The sequence below is a fragment of the Oncorhynchus mykiss genome, unplaced genomic scaffold (assembly GCF_057628025.1).
Source record: "Oncorhynchus mykiss isolate SJ-2025 unplaced genomic scaffold, ASM5762802v1 scaffold101, whole genome shotgun sequence".
In the NCBI taxonomy this organism is placed as follows: domain Eukaryota; kingdom Metazoa; phylum Chordata; class Actinopteri; order Salmoniformes; family Salmonidae; genus Oncorhynchus; species Oncorhynchus mykiss.
In genome coordinates this window covers 327,889-352,104 of record NW_028322100.1, presented here as the reverse complement: position 1 = coordinate 352,104, position 24,216 = coordinate 327,889, and positions in this window count along the sequence as shown.

Below are 24,216 nucleotides of genomic sequence, written 5' to 3'. Positions count from 1 at the left end.
CAGAACATCACAACATCAGAACATCAGAACATCACAACATCAGAACATCATAATATCAACATCACAACATCATAATATCACATCAGAACATCACAATATCAGAACATCATAATATCAACATCACAATATCAGAACATCACAACATCATATTATCAGAACATCAGAACATCATATTATCAGAACATCAGATCATCATAATATCAGATCATCATAATATCACAACATCAGAATATCAAAATATTCTGCCAGTGCCAATTATATAATATATAATGAACTGGATTGATAGTTTTGATGTGTCTTCATACATCAACATATAGTTTACGTGGCCTGCTGTAATTAACCACTGTGAAAACCGTCTCTAGGCAACGCTGGTGATGTCAATGCAGATCAGACATGTCGCCGTGTTTAGATAGTAGATGATTGTGTGGGTTCTGGTTGGTAATCACTGTCTCTGTCTGTATTGGATACGTCTTGTTTCTGTCACCTTCAACTAACAACTGTTAAAGCCTGCATTGATGTACAGTACTAATTTTCTGGAAGTTAATTTGGTAACATCCTACATAGCCCTCTCCTTCTGTAGTTATCTCTGGGGTAGTTGAGATCTTTGTCTCTGATTGCATTCTAAATGGAACCCTATTCCCTATATATAGTGCACTACTTTAGACCAGGGCTGGCACCCTATTCCCTACATATAGTGCACTACTTTTGACAGAGCTCTATGGGTAATAGGGCACCAATTTGGAACGTAGACTTGGTCTTAATTCATTACATTCAGCAACAAATCAGTTTGTCCCTCTAATCAAGAGCAGGAAGTAGTGATGTACTGTACGCTGGTTCCCCAGGAATGACATCTTTTCATCTTTTCTAGAACTTTCCTCTTCTCACCATCCGTCTGTCGCCCAGATTACTGGTGACATTTGTTGAGCTGAGTTTCCTTCTTCCACCTCTTACTTTTCCACCGAATTGTTGATTGTACTCAGTTTAAAGTAGTGTGTCAGCCTTCAGTCCGCCTCACGAATGGAATAGGACGCGTCCAAACAGCACCCTATTCCATGTGAAGTGTACTACATTTGACGAGGACCAATAATAAATAAGGTTCCATTTGGGATATACCCCAGTCTGCTCATAGGGCCTACGGACACACCAGCATATTGGAAAAATATGGAGGTAATTTTTCTGCCTCTGAAGTCCCTCCTTCCTCCATCCCTCCTACTCCTCTATGTGCTCAGTTTAGAAGGCATTAGGTCACTAACCAGGCATTTCAGTAGAAGCACATTTCAACAAACAAACGGCATGTCAAACTGCATGAGGTAACAAGCTCCGCTCTGGTTCTGCTGTGTTTATTTAACCAGTCTGTTTGGTATAGGAGCAGAGCGCTAGGCTAGCTATACAGCTAGCTATACTGTACTGACAAAGAGGAGGGTTAGGTAATATATTATTTAACCAGTCTGTTTGGTATAGGAGCAGAGCGCTAGGCTAGCTATACCGCTAGCTACACTGTACTGACAGAGAGGAGGGTTGGGTAATAGATGACTTAACCAGTCTGTTTGGTATAGGAGTGGAGCGCTAGGCTAGCTATACAGCTAGCTACACTGTACTGACAGAGAGGAGGGTTGGGTAATAGATTATTTAACCAGTCTGTTTGGTATAGGAGCAGAGCGCTAGGCTAGCTATACAGCTAGCTATACTGTACTGACAGAGAGGAGGGTTAGGTAATATATTATTTAACCAGTCTGTTTGGTATAGGAGCAGAGCGCTAGGCTAGCTATACCGCTAGCTACACTGTACTGACAGAGAGGAGGGTTAGGTAATAGATGACTTAACCAGTCTGTTTGGTATAGGAGCAGAGCACTAGGCTAGCTATACGGCTAGCTACACTGTACTGACAGAGAGAAGGGTTAGGTAATAGATGATTTAATCAGTCTGTTTGGTATAGGAGCAGAGCGCTAGGCTAGCTATACGGCTAGCTACACTGTACTGACAGAGAGGAGGGTTAGGTAATATATTATTTAACCAGTCTGTTTGGTATAGGAGCAGAGCACTAGGCTAGCTATACAGCTAGCTACACTGTACTGACAGAGAGGAGGGTTAGGTAATATATTATTTAACCAGTCTGTTTGGTATAGGAGCAGAGCGCTAGGCTAGCTATACCGCTAGCTACACTGTACTGACAGAGAGGAGGGTTAGGTAATAGATGACTTAACCAGTCTGTTTGGTATAGGAGCAGAGCACTAGGCTAGCTATACGGCTAGCTACACTGTACTGACAGAGAGAAGGGTTAGGTAATAGATGATTTAATCAGTCTGTTTGGTATAGGAGCAGAGCGCTAGGCTAGCTATACAGCTAGCTATACTGTACTGACAAAGAGGAGGGTTGGGTAATATATTATTTAACCAGTCTGTTTGGTATAGGAGCAGAGCACTAGGCTAGCTATACAGCTAGCTATACTGTACTGACAAAGAGGAGGGTTGGGTAATAGATTATTTAACCAGTCTGTTTGGTATAGGAATGGAGCGCTAGGCTAGCTATACAGCTAGCTATACTGTACTGACAGAGAGGAGGGTTGGGTAATAGATGATTTAACCAGTCTGTTTGGTATAGGAGTAGAGCACTAGGCTAGCTATACGGCTAGCTACACTGTACTGACAGAGAGAAGGGTTAGGTAATATATTATTTAACCAGTCTGTTTGGTATAGGAGCAGAGCACTAGGTTATCACAGCACACGTTTCACTCAAATTGAGTTTCTCTATTGAAAACAAATGTACAACTACCTTAGACAAACATCAACAAATGTGGGAGCCTGTTGACCTGGCTGAAAAATAAGTAGTTGCTTTGGTCAGTGTACTTAAGGGTCAGCAGGAAATGTGCTTTTACGGCTTGATTTCTGCTAACGCTGTTCTAGCAAGTCTGCCTTAACTTTCACAACCACTCAGACTAAGTCTGCTACTTCACAATCAGTTGGACCAAGGCCGCTACTTCACAATCAGCTGGACCAAGGCTGCTACTTCACACTCAGCTGGACCAAGGCCGCTACTTCACACTCAGCTGGACCAAGGCCGCTACTTCACACTCAGCTGGAACAAGACTGCTACTTCACACTCAGCTGGACCAAGGCCGCTACTTCACAATCAGCTGGACCAAGGCTGCTACTTCACACTCAGCTGGACCAAGGCCGCTACTTCACACTCAGCTGGAACAAGACTGCTACTTCACACTCAGCTGGACCAAGGCCGCTACTTCACAATCAGCTGGACCAAGGCCGCTACTTCACAATCAGCTGGACCAAGGCCGCTACTTCACAATCAGCTGGACCAAGGCCGCTACTTCACAATCAGCTGGACCAAGGCTGCTACTTCACACTCAGCTGGACCAAGGCCGCTACTTCACAATCAGCTGGACCAAGGCCGCTACTTCACACTCAGCTGGAACAAGGCCGCTACTTCACACTCAGCTGGAACAAGACTGCTACTTCACACTCAGCTGGACCAAGGCCGCTACTTCACACTCAGCTGGACCAAGGCCGCTACTTCACACTCAGCTGGAACAAGACTGCTACTTCACACTCAGCTGGACCAAGGCCGCTACTTCACACTCAGCTGGACCAAGGCCGCTACTTCACACTCAGCTGGACCAAGGCTGCTACTTCACACTCAGTCAGACCAAGGCTCCTACTTCACACTCAGCTGGAACAAGACTGCTACTTCACAATCAGCTGGACCAAGGCTGCTACTTCACACTCAGCTGGACCAAGGCCGCTACTTCACAATCAGCTGGACCAAGGCTGCTACTTCACACTCAGCTGGACCAAGGCTGCTACTTCACAATCAGCTGGACCAAGGCTGCTACTTCACACTCAGCTGGACCAAGGCTGCTACTTCACAATCAGCTGGACCAAAGCTGCTACTTCACACTCAGCTGGACCAATGCCGCTACTTCACAATCAGCCAGACCAGGCTGCTACTTCAAAATCAGCCAGACCAGGCTGCTACTTCACAATCAGTCAGACCAGGCTGCTACTTCACAATCAGCCAGACCAGGCTGCTACTTCACAATCAGTCAGACCAGGCTGCTACTTCACAATCAGTCAGACCAGGCTGCTACTTCACAATCAGCCAGACCAGGCTGCTACTTCACACTCAGTCAGACCAAGTCTGCTACTTCACACTCAGCCAAACCAGGCTGCTACACTTAGACTTAACGTTTGTTAAGATATCGAGTCTAATGTTGCTATTGTACAGGATGTGAACAGGTGACTACAATGGATTACAGTGAGCAAAAATAAATCAATATTTTTTGATGAGTGCTCCAATTAATTTTTTTTTTACCTCAAATTAGTTATTTTTTACATTTTTCTTGGTAAGTCGTTTTCGTGATTTTTGTCATTGTTGTTGATCACCCCTCCTTTCCTTGGTTTGCTGAAGCGTGACGGACCACCTGAACTCTAGCATTTCGCTACACTCGCATTAACATCTGCTAACCATGTGTATGTGACAAATAAAATTGGATTTGATTTGATTTGATTTGAACTCTAATATCACTACTTAACACTGATATATGTGACCACATTGCTGGTGGATCTAATGGGTGCCAACAAGATCACAGTTGCAATGAGTGATGGGAGGAGAGAGAGTGAGATGGAGAAAGAAAGAAGGAGAGAGACATACAGAGGAGAGACACACACAGAGAAAGACACACATAGAGAGAGAGAGAGAGAGAGAGAGAGAGAGAGAGAGAGTGAGTGAAAGAGAGAGAGTCAGAGAGAGTGAGTGAGAGAGAGAGTGAGTGAAAGAGAGAGAGAGAGAGAGTCAGAGTGAGTAAGAGAGAGAGTGAGTGAAAGAGAGAGTCAGAGTGAGTGTGAGAGAGAGAGTGAGATGGAGAAAGAAAGGAGAGAGACATACAGAGGAGAGACACACAGAGAAAGACACATAGAGAGTGAGAGAAAGAGAGAGAGGGAGTGAAAGAGAGAGAGTGAGTGAAAGAGAGAGTCAGAGTGAGTGAGAGAGAGAGAGGGTGAGTGTGAGAGAGAGAGAGCGAGTGAAAGAGGGAGTGAGTGAAAGAGAGAGAGTCAGAGAGTGAGTGTGTGAGAGAGAGAGCAAGTGAAAGAGAGAGAGAGAGAGAGAGAGTGAGTGTGTGAAATAGAGAGAGAGAGTGAGTGTGTGAGAGAGAGAAAGTGAAAGAGTGAGTGAGAGAGAGAGAGAGAGAGAGTGAGTGGGTGAAATAGAGAGAAAGAGTGAGTGTGTGAGAGAGAGCAAGTGAAAGAGAGAGTGAGAGAGAGAGAGAGAGAGAGTGAGTGGGTGAAATAGAGAGAAAGAGTGAGTGTGTGAGAGAGAGCAAGTGAAAGAGAGAGTGAGAGAGAGTGACAGTCAGAGAGTGAGTGAAAAAGACAGTAAAAGAGAGAGTCCGAGAGAGTGAGTGAAAGAGAGAGTAAAAGAGAGAGAGAGAGAGTGAAAGAGAGAGAGAGTGAAAGAGAGAGAGAGAGTAAAAGAGAGAGTGAGAGAAAGAGAGAGTAAAAGAGAGAGAGAATGAAAGAGAAACAGAGCAGAGTCCCTGGGTTTACACTAGCACACCAACCATTCCACCCATTCATTTTGTACCACCTTCTACTCAACTTGCCCTGTGAGGACGCCCATATTAATCATGTTAAGAATTAGACTTAGCCTTCCCTCATCGAGCTGCAACGGACAAATTACAGGCTGGCTTCAGACCCTGACTGACAGGCCTAGACCAGAGGAGTCCTTCTCTCTCTCTCTCTCTCTCTCTCTCTCTCTCTCACTCTCTCTCTCACTCTCACTCTCACTCTCACTCTCTCACACACACACACACACACCAGTTTGGTTTCTATCCTTTACAACATACTGTAGCGGCATCACCAATCCATATACACACTCTGATCTAGGATCAGCTCACCCTTTCCTGATTCTAAACATAACCTCTAGTGGGAAAAATATGCACTGTCCTTAGATCAGCCGTTATCCAGTAATATACCATAATGTGCACCAGCCGTATGTTATGCTGTCATTCTACAGAACAGCCAACTCTGAGGCTATGTCACAAATAGCACGCTATCTGGTCAAAAGAAGTGCACTTCATAGGGATTAGGGTGCCGTTTGGGATGCGTGTGTCGACTGTTGATTGATGTTTACCTCTGACTTGGCCCTGACCTAGCCTGAAAACCCCCCAGCCCATATGGGTGCAACATGAAATCAGGACTTTTCCAGCTTAAAGCGTGGACTTCCTCAACACATAAAGACTTGATCAGCTCTCTCCGTGGTTGAGGAACACATTTACTCTCTGATAGACACACACACACACACACACACACACACACACACACACACACACACACACACACACACACACACACACACACACATATACACACACACACACACATACACACACACACACTCTCTGATCTAGTTGAGGTGTATAATGGACTTGATCCTCATAATTCCTTTGACAGTGGTGCATTCTCTGTCTGTACAAACACACACACTCACTCACACAGTGGTGCATTCTCTGTCCGTTCAAGCAGATGAGACCACAGCTGTTGGGACGTAAATTTCCAAATTAATTCTCCAACCTCTAAACTGAAGGCCGTGAATGTGGAATTCTTCCCGAATGACAGATAATTGTTCTTAAGGTGTGTGTGTGTGTGTGTGTGTGTGTGTGTGTGTGTGTGTGTGTGTGTGTGTGTGTGTGTGTGTGTGTATACACAGCTCTATGGGCCTGCTGAAAGTGTGTGTGTGTATTTAGGGTTATTGTATTTGTGTGTGTTGTGTGTTTAGGGGTATGGTGTGTGTGTGTGTTGTGTGTTTGGGACAGGGATGAAGTGGATCAGTCTGGTCTCAGAGGTCATCTCTCTGATGTCAGAAGGGTGTGTTGATGTTCCAACAGCTGGAGCAGCTCTATGGTTACCTTTCAAACAGCACCCTGGTCCCTATAGTGGTTACCTCTCAAACAGCACCCTGGTCCCTATAGTGGTTACCTCTCAAACAGCACCCTGGTCCCTATAGTGGTTACCTCTCAAACAGCACCCTGGTCCCTATAGTGGTTACCTCTCAAACAGCACCCTGGTCCCTATAGTGGTTACCTCTCAGAACGCACCCCCACAACATGATGCTGCCACCCCTGTGCTTCAATGTTGGGATGGTGTTCTTCAGCTTGCAAGTCTCCCCCCTTTTCCTCCAAACATAACGATGGTCATCATGGCCAAACAGTTCTCTTTTTGTTTCATCAGACCAGAGGACATTCCTTCAAAAAGTATGATCTTTGTCCCCATGTTGCAAGCCGTAGTCTGGCTATTTTATGGTGGTTTTGGAGCAGTGGCTTCTTCCATGCTGAGTGGCCTTTCAGGTTATGTCGATATTGGACTTGTTTTACTGTGGATATAGAGACTTTTCTACCAGTTTCCTCCAGCATCTTCACAAGGTCCTTTGCTGTTGTTCTGGGATTGATTTGCACTTTTGGCACCAATGTTTGTTCATCTCTAGGAGACAGAACGCGTCTCCTTCCTGAGCGGTATGATGACTGCGTGGTCCCATGGTGTTGATACTTGCGTACTATTGTTTGTACAGATGAACGTGGAACCTTCAGGCGTTTGGAAATTTCTCCAAAGGATGAACCAGACTTGTGGTGGTCTACAATTTTTTTTCTGAGGTCTTGGCAGATTGCTTGACGTCATGGGAAAATCAAAAGAAAAGAAGCACTGAGTTTGAAGGTAGGCCTTGAAATACATCCACAGGTACACCTCCAACTGACGCAAATGATCAGAAGCTTCTAAAGCCATGACATCATTGTCTGAAAATGTCCAGGCTGTTTAAAGGCACAGTCAACTTAGTGTATGTAAACTTCTGACCCACTGGAATTGTGATACAGTGAATTATAAGTGAAATAATCTGTCTGTAAACAATTTTAGGAAAAATTACTTGCGTCATCCACAAAGTAGATGTCCTAACCGACTTGCCAAAACTATAGTTTGTTAACAATACATTTGTGGAGTGGTTGAAAAACTAGTTTTAATGACTCCAACCTAAGTGTATGTTAACTTCTGACTTCAACTATACAATACAATAGAATATAATAAAATAGAATACAATAGAATACAGTAGTGTATCAGGAACACAGTGCATGCAGTATTCTGTAATATCATGATTATTAGCCAACACACACCTGTGATATGTTGTAAACAAAGCATTCTCTTGTAACACTAATAGAATACAAAAACAATTAATACAATACAATAGAATATACTACAATACAATACAATAAAATACAATACAATAGAATATACTACAATACAATACAATAGAATTGAATACAATACAACAGAATATAATAAAGTAGAATACAATAGAATAAAATAGAATACAATATAATATAATATAATACAATACAATTTTATACAATACAATATAATACACTACAATATTTTACATTAGAAAAAAAATAAAAATAGAATCCAATACTATACAGTACAATATAATAAAAATAAAGTAGAATACAATAGAATAAAATAGAATCCAATACTATACAGCACAATATAATAAAAATAAAGTAGAATACAATAGAATAAAATAGAATCCAATACTATACAGCACAATATAATAAAAATAATAATAATATAATACAAAACAATAGAATACAAAACAATAGAATACAATACTATAGAATACTATAGAATACAATACAATACAATACAATACAATACAATACAATACAATACAATACAATACAATACAATACAATACAATACAATACAATAGAATAGAATAGAATAGAATAGAATAGAATAGAATAGAATAGAATAGAATAGAATAGAATAGAATACAATACAATACAATACAATACAATACAATACAATACAATACAATACAATACAATACAATACAATACAATACAATACAATACAATACAATACAATACAATACAATACAATAGAATAGAATACAATACAATACAATACAATACAATACAATACAATACAATACAATACAATACAATACAATACAATACAATACAATACAATACAATACAATACAATACAATACAATACAATACAATACAATACAATACAATACAATACAATACAATACAATACAATACAATACAATACAACACAACACAACACAACACAACACAACACAACACAACACAACACAACACAATACAATACAATACAATACAATAAAATGCAATAAAATACAATAGAATACAATACAATACAACACAATACAATACAATACAATAAAATACAACACAATACAATACAATACAATAAAATACAATAGAATACAATACAATAAAATACAACACAATATAATATAATACAATACAATACAACACAATACAATACAATAAAATACAATAAAATACAATAGAATACAATACAATACAACACAATACAATACAATAAAATACAACACAATAAAATACAATAGAATACAATAAAATACAACACAATACAATAAAATACAATAAAATACAATATAATACAATACAATAAAGTAGAATATAATACAATACAATACAATATAATACAATACAATACAATATAATACAATAAAGTAGAATATAATACAATACAATACAATATAATACAATAAAGTAGAATATAATACAATACAATACAATATAATACAATAAAGTAGAATATAATACAATACAATACAATATAATACAATAAAGTAGAATATAATACAATACAATACAATATAATACAATAAAGTAGAATATAATACAATACAATACAATATAATACAATAAAGTAGAATATAATACAATACAATACAATATAATACAATAAAGTAGAATATAATACAATACAATACAATATAATACAATACAACACAATACAATACAATATAATACAATACAATGCAATACAATATAATACAATACAACACAATACAATACAATATAATACAATACAATACAATACAATACAATACAATACAATACAATACAATACAATACAATACAATACAATACAATACAATACAATACAATACAATACAATACAATACAATACAATACAATACAATACAACACAATACAATACAATACAATACAATACAATACAATACAATACAATACAATACAATACAATATAATATAATATAATATAATATAATATAATAGAATATAATACAATAGAATAGAATACAATAGAATAGAATATAAACTATTCTGTAATACATGTGATAACCCAGTGCGGTGTATGAGTGTTCTATAGTGTTCAACTCTGTATTGGATGACTTGAGGCGTATGTGAGGCTTTTTCTTCCCTCTCAGTTTTGCCGAGCGGAACATTTACTGTGAAGACAGACCGATAAACAGAGAGGCCTCCTCCTCCTCAAGTAAATAAAGGGTATGTCAATAACTCCCCCCTTTTCTCTCTCTCACGCCGTGGTTTACTGCTGATGCGGGGGTGCACTCAGCCCTTGATGGGGAGGCTAGCTAGTAGCTAAGCTAACGGTAGCATGGGGGACAGTAAAGTGAGGAGGCCCTTGCTTTTACGATGATGTGAATGATGTAGCCGGGAGAGTAAAAAGGAGAGAGAACAGCTTGTGTGTCTGTGTACAGCACTACAGTACATTCAGGGCGGGTGCATAGACATTGGAACAACGAGTAAAATCACTCTGGTGTAATTAAATGATATTGTGAGATTGACTCTGATTAGCAGCTGTGGAAGATGTAGTTTCCTCAAGTGTTTCACTGAGAGAAGGATCAGACAGAGTGAGAAACATGAAGAGGATACATGCCAACTGAATTTGCTGCAGTACCTCAGACACACCAGGAGATGGCAGTCAAAGACAGCTGTACTGGACCAGTCCGCTTCAAATCCGAGTTGAGGGAGAACGAGGGTTTGCATTTTACCCAACGACAGAGAGATATGGGCAGATTAGTTCCCGTTTGGCTGACAATCACCCTTATCGCGCAGAGAAAACAACAACAATACTAATAGTTTAATGATAGCGGTGGAAATTATTTAGGAAAGAATGTGCTACGCTTCAGAACTAATGTGATAACACAACTCTGTGTGATGGATGGATAGGGCAATGTATTGCTCTGCAAGGAGATTGGGGGGGGGGGGGGGATCAAGGACGTTATTTAAAAACACATTAATCAACTGACTTTCTCCTCTAGTTAGTTTGACTTACACTGACTTCCAAAAGGATCAAATAAAAGTGTTTTACCTCGTTTTACTTCAGCCAGTGAAGTATTTTGGCTTGTAGGTGAGGTTGGCACAACGGAAGGAGGGGTCACCATGCTAAAGATACTAGATTACTACTTGTTGTACCCCCCCAGCAATGTTCCCTCTAAACTCTGTGGGCGTGCAGTTGCCCCCGAGACTGCCAAGCAGAAATATCATCCCACAGAGAGATGCACACGATTGAATTTCACTCAACTTTCTAAAGCAGTGGTCACCAATCAGTCATTGCGATCTCCAAGGCATTCCTAGTAGATCACCAAACATTTCTGTAAAAAAGCCTTATATTCCTATGTTTTTTGTCTTTGTCTCGGGCTGTTGGAGGGAGGTGCACACCATGCTGCTGCCCTGCACGCCCGGTAGGTGAATTGTTGCCATTTTGAACCATTTCATGTCTGAAGGTACAAAATCTGCCTTCTCAGCATGTCGGGAGAGCAAATTAACTGTAGGTTTACCGCTGGCTAATAGCATGGCTCAGATTACCGCGTCTGCAGTAATGTAGCAGGCAGAAAACAAAGCTACAGCAAAACTGAGATTTCAAAATGTTTAAAACCATGACTAGAGAGAGAGACTAGTCAACGGAATACAGCGAAGAGATGAGTTCATGTTTACGTTCTTACTCAGAGCCGTCAACACTTTGTCTTCTACACTTTTATCAGCCATAAAATGTGTGTTCTTCTATTTCCACTCAGCGCTACAACAAGCACTGCAGCAGTAATGAACGACTGGGAACCTTAGTTTATACAGGCCTGAGTTGTTATTATTAGCAGCTTGGGTCTTTTTAATGTCGAGGAATATTTCACGTTCTCTGTTCATAGGAGGAACAACATGAATTTGTGCATGAGGCAGAAATAATGTGGTGCGAGTGGAGTTTCACCATCCCTTTTCGGTCAGTGTCAGCGGAGGAAAGGGAGAGATGATGAGAGGAGGACCCTCAGTCTGCTGCTTTCTCTGTCCGCTGAGACTGACCATGATAGATGCAGGCACCACCAGCCCAGTAAAATAATAACCTAATGACTTAAAAGTATGCTCACTCAGCTGTGCCTGACAAGTGATATAAAAACGAATCTATTACCGGTGTGATTATATCGCCTACCTCAAATTTCAGAAATATATATTGTTTTAAATGTCCCAAACAACAATGCATTGGCAGAGCAATTCAAGCAAAGCCAATATGCAGTAAAAATGTATTGGGCCTATTGCCCCCCCCCCCCCCCATGATGCCACGCAACCAAACTAGTTAACATGTATTAAAACCACCAGGTACCAGGTGGGCACAGACGTCAGTTCAATGTCTAGTTTCGATTTACATTTGGTTGAGTTGTTAACTAACATGGATTCAACGTGAAATCAACCAAAACATTTCACCATGTCTATGGATTTAGGTTAAAGTAGGGTAAAAAAATAAATAAAGATGAAATGCCCTTTATGTTCATGACTTTCTTGCAAACCCAATCCAATTTCTACGTTGATTCAGCGTTCTCACATTGTTTTTGGGTGGTTGAAATGACGTGGAAACAACACTGATGCAACCAGTTTTTGCCCAGTGGGTACCCCCCCCCCCCCCCCCTTTTTTCTGACAACCATTTAATGATCATTTTCTCCAGTGTATTATGTAAAGGGTTAGCTCATCCCTCTCCCAGTCTTCTGAACCCATGACAATGTCTACACAACACATATTAACTTTAACCCTCAATGAAATGTCCTTTGACTTTGTAAAAAATAAGTTGTCAGCAAATGTATCTGTCTCGCAGGCAGGTTTATCAGTTTTGAGGACCGACATCTACGTTTTTTTGTCCCTGGAGCAAAAGCGGGACGCGAGAATGACGGTCTAGACTCTGCAGCTGTTCTCAGGGTGAAGCCTTCTAAAAAACCTTCACTAAAACATGTCTGCCTTTTTTCCTCTGGAGAAAACAAGCCATTGATGTCAATCCAAGTGTAAAGGCTGCATATCAGATTATACTTAACTCATAGCTAGTGGGCCTGTGGTGTATCGTTTGTATGCCAGTTATCAGATCCCAGATTGAGGTCTTTTCATGCGTATAAACCTTCTGAATCCGTTGTAAAGGTATAATATTAACCTCCAATCAAGACTTACATTGCATATCTTGCTCAAAGAATGTTGCCTGCATTGCATTCTCTATGCAGATGAAACATTTTGAATAGGACACTTTAGACGTGATAAGTGATGCTGAAAAGACTGAGATAAGACAGAGAGATAAAAATAGATGAACTCTACATTGTGTGGGTTGTGTGAATGTACATTCTCCACGTAGTGTCTTGACAGGTCGGCTTAATCAACGTTGATGAAGATATGCGATGCACACCCATACGATTAGCTATGAGGCTGGTATAGGGTAGAAATGCATTCATTATTCAACTCCTATATGTCTCTATTTGTCACCATTGGTCTCATATTGGCTAAAGTGTGAGAAAAGTGTAGGGACTCTTCCCATTGCTAGTGTAGGGAGTCTTCCCATTGCTAGTGTATCGACTCTTCCCATAGCTAGTGTAGGGAGTATTCCCATTGCTAGTGTAGGGAGTATTCCCATTGCTAGCGTAGGGAGTATTCCCATTTCTAGTGTAGGGAGTATTCCCATTGCTAGTGTAGGGGGTATTTCCATTGCTAGTGTAGGGGGTATTCCCATTGCTAGTGTAGGGGGTATTCCCATTGCTAGTGTAGGGGGTATTCCCATTGCTAGTGTAGGGGGTATTCCCATTGCTAGTGTAGGGAGTATTCCCATTGCTAGTGTAGGGAGTATTCCCATTTCTAGTGTAGGGAGTATTCCCATTTCTAGTGTAGGGAGTATTCCCATTGCTAGTGTAGGGAGTATTCCCATTGCTAGTTAGGGGCTATTCCCATTGCTAGTGTAGGGAGTATTCCCATTGCTAGTGTAGGGAGTATTCCCATTGCTAGTGTAGGGAGTATTCCCACTGCTAGAGTAGGGGGTATTCCCATTGCTAGTGTAGGGAGTATTCCCATTGCTAGTGTAGGGAGTATTCCCACTGCTAGTGTAGGGGGTATTCCCATTGCTAGTGTAGGGAGTCTTCCCATTGCTAGTTAGGGGCTATTCCCATTGCTAGTGTAGGGAGTATTCCCATTGCTAGTGTAGGGAGTATTCCCATTGCTAGTGTAGGGAGTATTCCCATTGCTAGTGTAGGGAGTATTCACATTGCTAGTGTAGGGAGTATTCACATTGCTAGTGTAGGGAGTATTCCCATTGCTAGTGTAGGGAGTATTCCCATTGCTAGTTAGGGGCTATTCCCATTGCTAGTGTAGGGACTATTCCCATTGCTAGTGTAGGGAGTATTCCCATTGCTAGTGTAGGGAGTATTCCCATTGCTAGTGTAGGGAGTATTCACCTTGCTAGTGTAGGGAGTATTCCCATTGCTAGTGTAGGGAGTATTCCCATTGCTAGTGTAGGGAGTATTCACATTGCTAGGGTAGGGAGTCTTCCCATTGCTAGTGTAAGGAGTATTCACATTGCTAGTGTAGGGAGTATTCCCATTGCTAGTGTAGGGAGAATTCCCATTGCTAGTGTAGGGAGTATTCCCATTGCTAGTGTAGGGAGTATTCCCATTGCTAGTGTAGGGAGTCTTCCCATTGCTAGTGTAGGGGGTATTCCCATTGCTAGAGTAGGGGGTATTCCCATTGCTAGTGTAGGGAGTATTCCCATTGCTAGTGTAGGGAGTATTCACATTGCTAGTGTAGGGAGTATTCACATTGCTAGTGTAGGGAGTATTCCCATTGCTAGTGTAGGGAGTCTTCCCATTGCTAGTTTAGGGGGTATTCCCATTGCTAGAGTAGGGGGTATTCCCATTGCTAGTGTAGGGAGTATTCCCATTGCTAGTGTAGGGAGTATTCACATTGCTAGTGTAGGGAGTATTCCCATTGCTAGTGTAGGGAGTCTTCCCATTGCTAGTGTAGGGGGTATTCCCATTGCTAGAGTAGGGGGTATTCCCATTGCTAGTGTGGGGAGTATTCCCATTGCTAGTGTAGGGAGTATTCACATTGCTAGTGTAGGGAGTATTCACATTGCTAGTGTAGGGAGTATTCACATTGCTAGTGTAGGGAGTATTCCCATTGCTAGTGTAGGGAGTATTCCCATTGCTAGTGTAGGGATTATTCCCATTGCTAGTGTAGGGAGTATTCACATTGCTAGTGTAGGGAGTATTCCCATTGCTAGTGTAGGGAGTATTCCCATTGCTAGTGTAGGGAGTATTCCCATTGCTAGTGTAGGGAGTATTCCCATTGCTAGTGTAGGGAGTATTCCCATTGCTAGTGTAGGGAGTATTCCCATTGCTAGTGTAGGGAGTATTCACATTGCTAGTGTAGGGAGTATTCCCATTGCTAGTGTAGGGAGTATTCCCATTGCTAGTGTAGGGATTATTCCCATTGCTAGTGTAGGGAGTATTCACATTGCTAGTGTAGGGAGTATTCCCATTGCTAGTGTAGGGAGTATTCCCATTGCTAGTGTAGGGAGTATTCTCATCACCTAGAAGTATATTACAGTAACTAAAAGTGTCAATAGCACCCCAACTTTCAGTCATTATTTTTCCACAGGCTTTCTTTGCATGACCAGCAACAATGGAAAAAAAAGCCAGAATCTCTCTCCATCTCTGTAGGAAATACCAGGCCTAATGTCTGTTCTGAGACCTGGCCTGTTCCTCTCTCTGTAGGAAATACCAGGCCTACTGTCTGTTCTGAGGCCTGGCCTGTTCCTCTCTCTGTAGGAAATACCAGGCCTAATGTCTGTTCTGAGGCCTGGCCTGTTCCTCTCTCTGTAGGAAATACCAGGCCTAATGTCTGTTCTGAGGCCTGGCCTGTTCCTCTCTCTGTAGGAAATACCAGGCCTAATGTCTGTTCTGAGGCCTGGCCTGTTCCTCTCTCTGTAGGAAATACCAGGCCTAATGTCTGTTCTGAGGCCTGGCCTGTTCCTCTCTCTGTAGGAAATACCAGGCCTACTGTCTGTTCTGAGACCTGGCCTGTTCCTCTCTCTGTAGGAAATACCAGGCCTACTGTCTGTTCTGAGGCCTGGCCTGTTCCTCTCTCTGTAGGAAATACCAGGCCTAATGTCTGTTCTGAGGCCTGGCCTGTTCCTCTCTCTGTAGGAAATACCAGGCCTACTGTCTGTTCTGAGGCCTGGCCTGTTCCTCTCTCTGTAGGAAATACCAGGCCTACTACTGTCTGTTCTGAGGCCTGGCCTGTTCCTCTCTCTGTAGGAAATACCAGGCCTACTGTCTGTTCTGAGACCTGGCCTGTTCCTCTCTCTGTAGGAAATACCAGGCCTAATGTCTGTTCTGAGGCCTGGCCTGTTCCTCTCTCTGTAGGAAATACCAGGCCTAATGTCTGTTCTGAGACCTGGCCTGTTCCTCTCTCTGTAGGAAATACCAGGCCTAATGTCTGTTCTGAGGCCTGGCCTGTTCCTCTCTCTGTAGGAAATACCAGGCCTAATGTCTGTTCTGAGACCTGGCCTGTTCCTCTCTCTGTAGGAAATACCAGGCCTAATGTCTGTTCTGAGGCCTGTTCGCTCCTATTATATGTAATTGAAGCAGAATGTGTCATTAGCTAATCAAGGGGGCATTTTCTCCCCGTTCAAAACATCCCAGGGCCTAGCGGACTCTCTTCAAAGAGACCCATTTAACTTCAGTGGAAGGTAAACAGCAGCTCCCAAAAATGACGGTCTCCAAAGTTTAAAGCAACATCGTTTATCAATCTGCCAGGCCCTGCAGGTGTGACCTCGTTCCCACACTCTAATTGACAACCCTGGACCGTGTGTGTGTGTGTGTGTGTGTGTGTGTGTGTGTGTGTGTGTGTGTGTGTGTGTGTGTGTGTGTGTGTGTGTGTGTGTGTGTGTGTGTGTGTGTGTGTGTGTGTGTGTGTGTGTGTGTGTGTGTGTGTGTGTGTGTGTGTGTGTGTGTGTGTGTGTGTGTGAAAGAGAGAGAGAGAGAGTGTGTGCCAATTGACCACCCCAACCCCTCATCCACTCTTTGTTGAGCGTATTTGTGTGTGTGTGTGTGAGAGTGTGTGTCAAAGTTCAAGGACGACACCCTGTTACAGGTGTGATGAACACCAAGGCCAAACATCCCTCTTGTACTGTTGACATTTTGATAAGAGGAACAGGAAGTGAGGAGGGGATTGCGATACAAAGACTGTCTGTGCTACAACACTTGTTCTCTGTTACAATACTGGGTGTACTGCACTACACGACTCCACCCAGTCAATCTCACAACTACCGGATAACTGGGGATAATCTATGTCCCTTCTAATAATCCTATCTGTTTGGCAATATGGTGAGACCATGTCAATACCCTGGTCTCAATATGGTGAGACCATGTCAATACCCTGGTCTCAATATGGTGAGACCATGTCAATATCCTGGTCTCAATATGATGAGACCATGTCAGTACCCCGGTCCCAATATGGTGAGACCATGTCAATACCCTGGTCTCAATATGGTGAGACCATGTCAGTACCCCGGTCTCAATATGATGAGACCATGTCAATACCCTGGTCTCAATATGATGAGACCATGTCAGTACCCCGGTCCCAATATGGTGAGACCATGTCAATACCCTGGTCTCAATATGGTGAGACCATGTCAATACCCTGGTCAATACCCTGGTCTCAATATGATGAGACCATGTCAGTACCCTGGTCTCAATATGATGAGACCATGTCAGTACCCTGGTCTCAATATGATGAGACAATGTCAATACCCTGGTCTCAATATGGTGAGACCATGTCAATACCCCCGTCTCAATATGATGAGACCATGTCAATATCCCGGTCTCAATATGATGAGACCATGTCAATACCCCGGTCTCAATATGATGAGACCATGTCAATACCCTGGTCTCAATATGATGAGACCATGTCAATACCCCGGTCTCAATATGATGAGACCATGTCAGTACCCTGGTCTCAATATGATGAGACCATGTCAATACCCTGGTCTCAATATGATGAGACCATGTCAATACCCTGGTCTCAATATGATGAGACCATGTCAATACCCTGGTCTCAATATGATGAGACCATGTCAATACCCTGGTCTCAATATGATGAGACCATGTCAATACCCTGGTCTCAATATGATGAGACCATGTCAATACCCCGGTCTCAATATGATGAGACCATGTCAGTACCCTGGTCTCAATATGATGAGACCATGTCAATACCCTGGTCTCAATATGATGAGACCATGTCAATACCCTGGTCTCAATAAGATGAGACCATGTCAATACCCTGGTCTCAATATGATGAGACCATGTCAGTACCCTGGTCTCAATATGATGAGACCATGTCAGTACCCTGGTCTCAATATGATGAGACCATGTCAGTACCCTGGTCTCAATATAGTGAGACCATAACAATACACTGGTGTCAACACAGAGGGTAGTGCGTACGACTCAGTATGTCACCAGGGCCAAGCTTCCTGCCATCTAGGACCTCTATACCAGGCGGTGTCAGAGGAAGGCCCGAAAAATTGTCAAAGACTCCAGCCACCCTAGTCATATACTGTTTTCTCTGCTACCACATGGCAAGCGGTACTGGAGTGCCAAGTCTTGGACCAAAAGGCTTCTCAACAGCTTCTACCCCCAAGCCATAAGACTCTTGAACATGTAATCAAATGGCTACCCAGACTATTTGCACCCACAACCCCCCCCCCCCCACGCTGTTGCTACTCTCTGTTATTATCTATGCATAGCCACTTTAATAACCCTACCTGCATGTACATATTACCTCAATTACCTCGACACCAGCGCCCCTGCACACTCTGTCAATTGACTCTGTCAATGTGGAGGCTATATACAGGGGGTACCGATACAGTGTCAATGTGGAGGCTATATACAGGGGTACCGGTACAGAGTCAATGTGGAGGCTATATACAGGGGTACCGGTACAGAGTCAATGTGGAGGCTATATACAGGGGGTACTGGTACAGAGTCAATGTGGAGGCTATATACAGGGGGTACCGGTACCTGTTGTATTCGGCACATGTGACAAATAACATTTGATTTGATTTGATTTGAATACAGTCCGACCATGTCAATACCTTGGTCTCTGTTTACATACCTTGTGAATGGCTGTACACATTAACTACTCTGTTAAACACACTTTCCCAGCAAACACGATGTCAATCAATAGTGTGAGTGTGTGTGTGTGTGTGTGTGTGTGTGTGTGTGTGTGTGTGTGTGTGTGTGTGTGTGTGTGTGTGTGTGTGTGTGTGTGTGTGTGTGTGTGTGTGTGTGTGTGTGTGTGTGTGTGTGTGTGTGTGGTCCATATATACTGTATGAGACAGCAGCATTGTAATTTACCCTCAACCTGCTCTGCTGTTTCCATCCATCACCTTGGGTGGTGTTCACATGACCTCATTTGTCACACCCACACATGCATGCACGCGCACACACACACACACACACACACACACACACACACACACACACACACACGCACATGCACATGTGCGTCTTTACCCAAGGGTTGACGGGCTGCAAACCTCGGCAGATGAAACAGCAGAAATGTGATGCCTCCACAACATTAACTCCCCCTTACTCCCCCATTAACTCCCCCCTACACCCCATGAACTCCCCCCTACTCCCCCATGATCTCCTCTTACTCCCCCATTAACTCCCCCCTACTCCCCCATGATCTCCCCCTTACTCCCCCCTACTCCCCCATTAACTCCCCCTCTCCTTACCCCCCATTAACTCTCCCTCTCCTTAACTCCCCCTACTCCCCATTAACTCCCCCATTAACTCCCCATACTCCCCCATTAACTCCCCCTCCAATTCTCCCCCATTTACTCCCCCTCTCCTTTCTCCCCCATTAACTCCCCCTCCCCTTTCTCCCCCATTAACCCCCCCCCCCTTACTCCCCCATTAACTCCCCCTTACTCCCCCATTAACTCCCCCTTACTCCCCATTAACTCCCCCTACTCCCCCATTAACTCCCCCTCTCCTTACTCCCCCATTAACTCCCCCTACTCTTCATGAACAGCTCCTCTCATCACCACATACTGTACATAAACCTTCCAGGATGAGACAAAGGCACCATTTATCATAATGTTCACTTGATCTCCACATTAGACAGGTTCTTGTGAAAACACAGAACACAATTAGCTCCACTGAATCCTACTGAATTAGTCCTCTGGTCTCTCACTCAGTGGACAGGGTCACTAGGTAGAGGAGAGGCTGAATTAGTCCTCTGGTCTCTGGCTCAGTGGACAGGGTCACTAGGTAGAGGAGAGGCTGAATTAGTCCTCTGGTCTCTCACTCAGTGGACAGGGTCACTAGGTAGAGTGGAGGCTGAATTAGTCCTCTGGTCTCTGGCTCAGTGGACAGGGTCACTAGGTAGAGTGGAGGCTGAATTAGTCCTCTGGTCTCTGGCTCAGTGGACGAGTCACAAGGTAGAGTGGAGGCTGAATTAGTCCTCTGGTCTCTGGCTCAGTGGACGGGTCACTAGGTAGAGGAGAGGCTGAATTAGTCCTCTGGTCTCTCACTCAGTGGACGGGTCACTAGGTAGAGGAGAGGCTGAATTAGTCCTCTGGTCTCTCACTCAGTGGACGGGTCACTAGGTAGAGGAGAGGCTGAATTAGTCCTCTGGTCTCTGGCTCAGTGGACAGGGTCACTAGGTAGAGGAGAGGCTGAATTAGTCCTCTGGTCTCTCTCTAAGTGGACGGGTCACTAGGTAGAGGAGAGGCTGAATTAGTCCTCTGGTCTCTGGCTCAGTGGACAGGGTCACTAGGTAGAGGAGAGGCTGAATTAGTCCTCTGGTCTCTCACTCAGTGGACGGGTCACTAGGTAGAGGAGAGGCTGAATTAGTCCTCTGGTCTCTCGCTCAGTGGACGGGTCACTAGGTAGAGGAGAGGCTGAATTAGTCCTCTGGTCTCTGGCTCAGTGGACAGGGTCACTAGGTAGAGGAGAGGCTGAATTAGTCCTCTGGTCTCTGGCTCAGTGGACGGGGTCACTAGGTAGAGGAGAGGCTGAATTAGTCCTCTGGTCTCTGGCTCAGTGGACAGGGTCACTAGGTAGAGGAGAGGCTGAATTAGTCCTCTGGTCTCTGGCTCAGTGGACAGGGTCACTAGGTAGAGGAGAGGCTGAATTAGTCCTCTGGTCTCTCGCTCAGTGGACAGGGTCACTAGGTAGAGGAGAGGCTGAATTAGTCCTCTGGTCTCTCGCTCAGTGGACAGGGTCACTAAGTAGAGGAGAGGCTGAATTAGTCCTCTGGTCTCTCGTTCAGTGGACAGGGTCACTAAGTAGAGGAGAGGCTGAATTAGTCCTCTGGTCTCTCGCTCAGTGGACAGGGTCACTAGGTAGAGGAGAGGCTGAATTAGTCCTCTGGTCTCTCGCTCAGTGGACAGGGTCACTAGGTAGAGGAGAGGCTGAATTAGTCCTCTGGTCTCTGGCTCAGTGGACAGGGTCACTAGGTAGAGGAGAGGCTGAATTAGTCCTCTGGTCTCTGGCTCAGTGGACAGGGTCACTAGGTAGAGGAGAGGCTGAATTAGTCCTCTGGTCTCTGGCTCAGTGGACAGGGTCACTAGGTAGAGGAGAGAATGAATTAGTCCTCTGGTCTCTGGCTCAGTGGACAGGGTCACTAGGTAGAGGAGAGGCTGAATTAGTCCTCTGGTCTCTCGCTCAGTGGACAGAGTCACTAGGTAGAGGAGAGGCTGAATTAGTCCTCTGGTCTCTGGCTCAGTGGACAGGGTCACTAGGTAGAGGAGAGGCTGAATTAGTCCTCTGGTCTCTGGCTCAGTGGACAGGGTCACTAGGTAGAGGAGAGGCTGAATTAGTCCTCTGGTCTCTGGCTCAGTGGACAGGGTCACTAGGTAGAGGAGAGGCTGAATTAGTCCTCTGGTCTCTCACTCAGTGGACAGGGTCACTAGGTAGAAGAGAGGCTGAATTAGTCCTCTGGTCTCTGGCTCAGTGGACAGGGTCACTAGGTAGAGGAGAGGCTGAATTAGTCCTCTGGTCTCTGGCTCAGTGGACAGGGTCACTAGGTAGAGGAGAGGCTGAATTAGTCCTCTGGTCTCTCACTCAGTGGACAGGGTCACTAGGTAGAGGAGAGGCTGAATTAGTCCTCTGGTCTCTGGCTCAGTGGACAGGGTCACTAGGTAGAGGAGAGGCTGAATTAGTCCTCTGGTCTCTCGCTCAGTGGACAGAGTCACTAGGTAGAAGAGAGGCTGAATTAGTCCTCTGGTCTCTGGCTCAGTGGACAGGGTCACTAGGTAGAGGAGAGGCTGAATTAGTCCTCTGGTCTCTCGCTTAGTGGACAGGGTCACTAGGTAGAGGAGAGAATGAATTAGTCCTCTGGTCTCTCGCTCAGTGGACAGGGTCACTAGGTAGAGGAGAGGCTGAATTAGTCCTCTGGTCTCTCGCTCAGTGGACAGGGTCACTAGGTAGAGGAGAGGCTGAATTAGTCCTCTGGTCTCTCACTCAGTGGACAGGGTCACTAGGTAGAGGAGAGGCTGAATTAGTCCTCTGGTCTCTCGCTCAGTGGACAGGGTCACTAGGTAGAGGAGAGGCTGAATTAGTCCTCTGGTCTCTCACTCAGTGGACAGGGTCACTAGGTAGAGGAGAGGCTGAATTAGTCCTCTGGTCTCTCGCTCAGTGGACAGGGTCACTAGGTAGAGGAGAGAATGAATTAGTCCTCTGGTCTCTCGCTCAGTGGACAGGGTCACTAGGTAGAGGAGAGGCTGAATTAGTCCTCTGGTCTCTGGCTCAGTGGACAGGGTCACTAGCTGGAGGAGAGAAGGGAGAGAGCCAGAACATGGGGTAGTATTAATGGAGCTTGCTAACCCACAGACATAAACCATGTGAAAACACTAGCTAATTACTAAGAAAACAATGAGAGTAAAGAGCAGCGATGTGCCAACGCACACAGACCCCGGTCGGTGTGTTTAATTGAACCAGAAGTGTTGGTACCAGAAGTGTTTTGTTGGGGTGGTGGGGGACTTGATTTAGTCCTCTTCATTATGAAACAACCCTAGTGAACGAGTCACGTCTGGGCCTGACTGTGACTGGGTTTGTAAATAAGTAAAACAGGCAGAGGGTCCTGTTCTCCTCACCATGTATAATCAATAAGTTGTTTTATGGAGAAATACATTATTTTCTGGTAACCAAGAGTCACAGGTCCAAACACCCATTTAGACTGTTAAAGTGTTATTATTATTGTTTACCTGTATTTAACTAGGCAAGTCAGTTAAGAACAAATTCTTATTTTCAATGACGGCCTAGGAACAGTGGGTTAACTGCCTTATTCAGGGGTAGTACGACAGATTTGTACCTTGTCAACTTGGGGATTTGAACTAGCAACCTTTCGGTTACTACTCTAACACTCTAACCACTAGGCTACCCTGCCGCCCCAAACGGCATCCTATGTCCTATGTCGTGCACTACTACCCACAGAGCCCTGGCCAAAAGTAGTGCACTATGTAGGGATTAGGGTGCCATTTGGTAAGCAACCATTGCTAGCATGCAGACATGCTAATAGCTAGCTGTACTGTAGCAGAGGTCACACTGACCTCACCATAAAGGGATCATATCGTTAGCGTCAGGGGACACATCTTATAAAAGCTTGGCTCAACCACAATGCAATAGCTCCCAAATGAGCCTCCAACAACTTGGACAGCGCTTTTTGATTCAGTGTTTTTTGATTCAGTAGTTTTGATTCAGTGTTTTTGATTCAGTGTTTTTTGATTCAGTGTTTTTTGATTCAGTGTTTTTTGATTCAGTGTTTTTTGATTCAGTGTTTTTTGATTCATTGTTTTTTGATTCAGTAGTTTTGATTCAGTGTTTTTGATTCAGTGTTTTTTGATTCAGTAGTTTTGATTCAGTGTTTTTGATTCAGTGTTTTTTGATTCAGTAGTTTTGATTCAGTGTTTTTGATTCAGTGTTTTTTGATTCAGTAGTTTTGATTCAGTGTTTTTGATTCAGTGTTTTTTGATTCAGTGTTTTTTGATTCAGTAGTTTTGATTCAGTGCTTTTGATTCAGTGTTTTT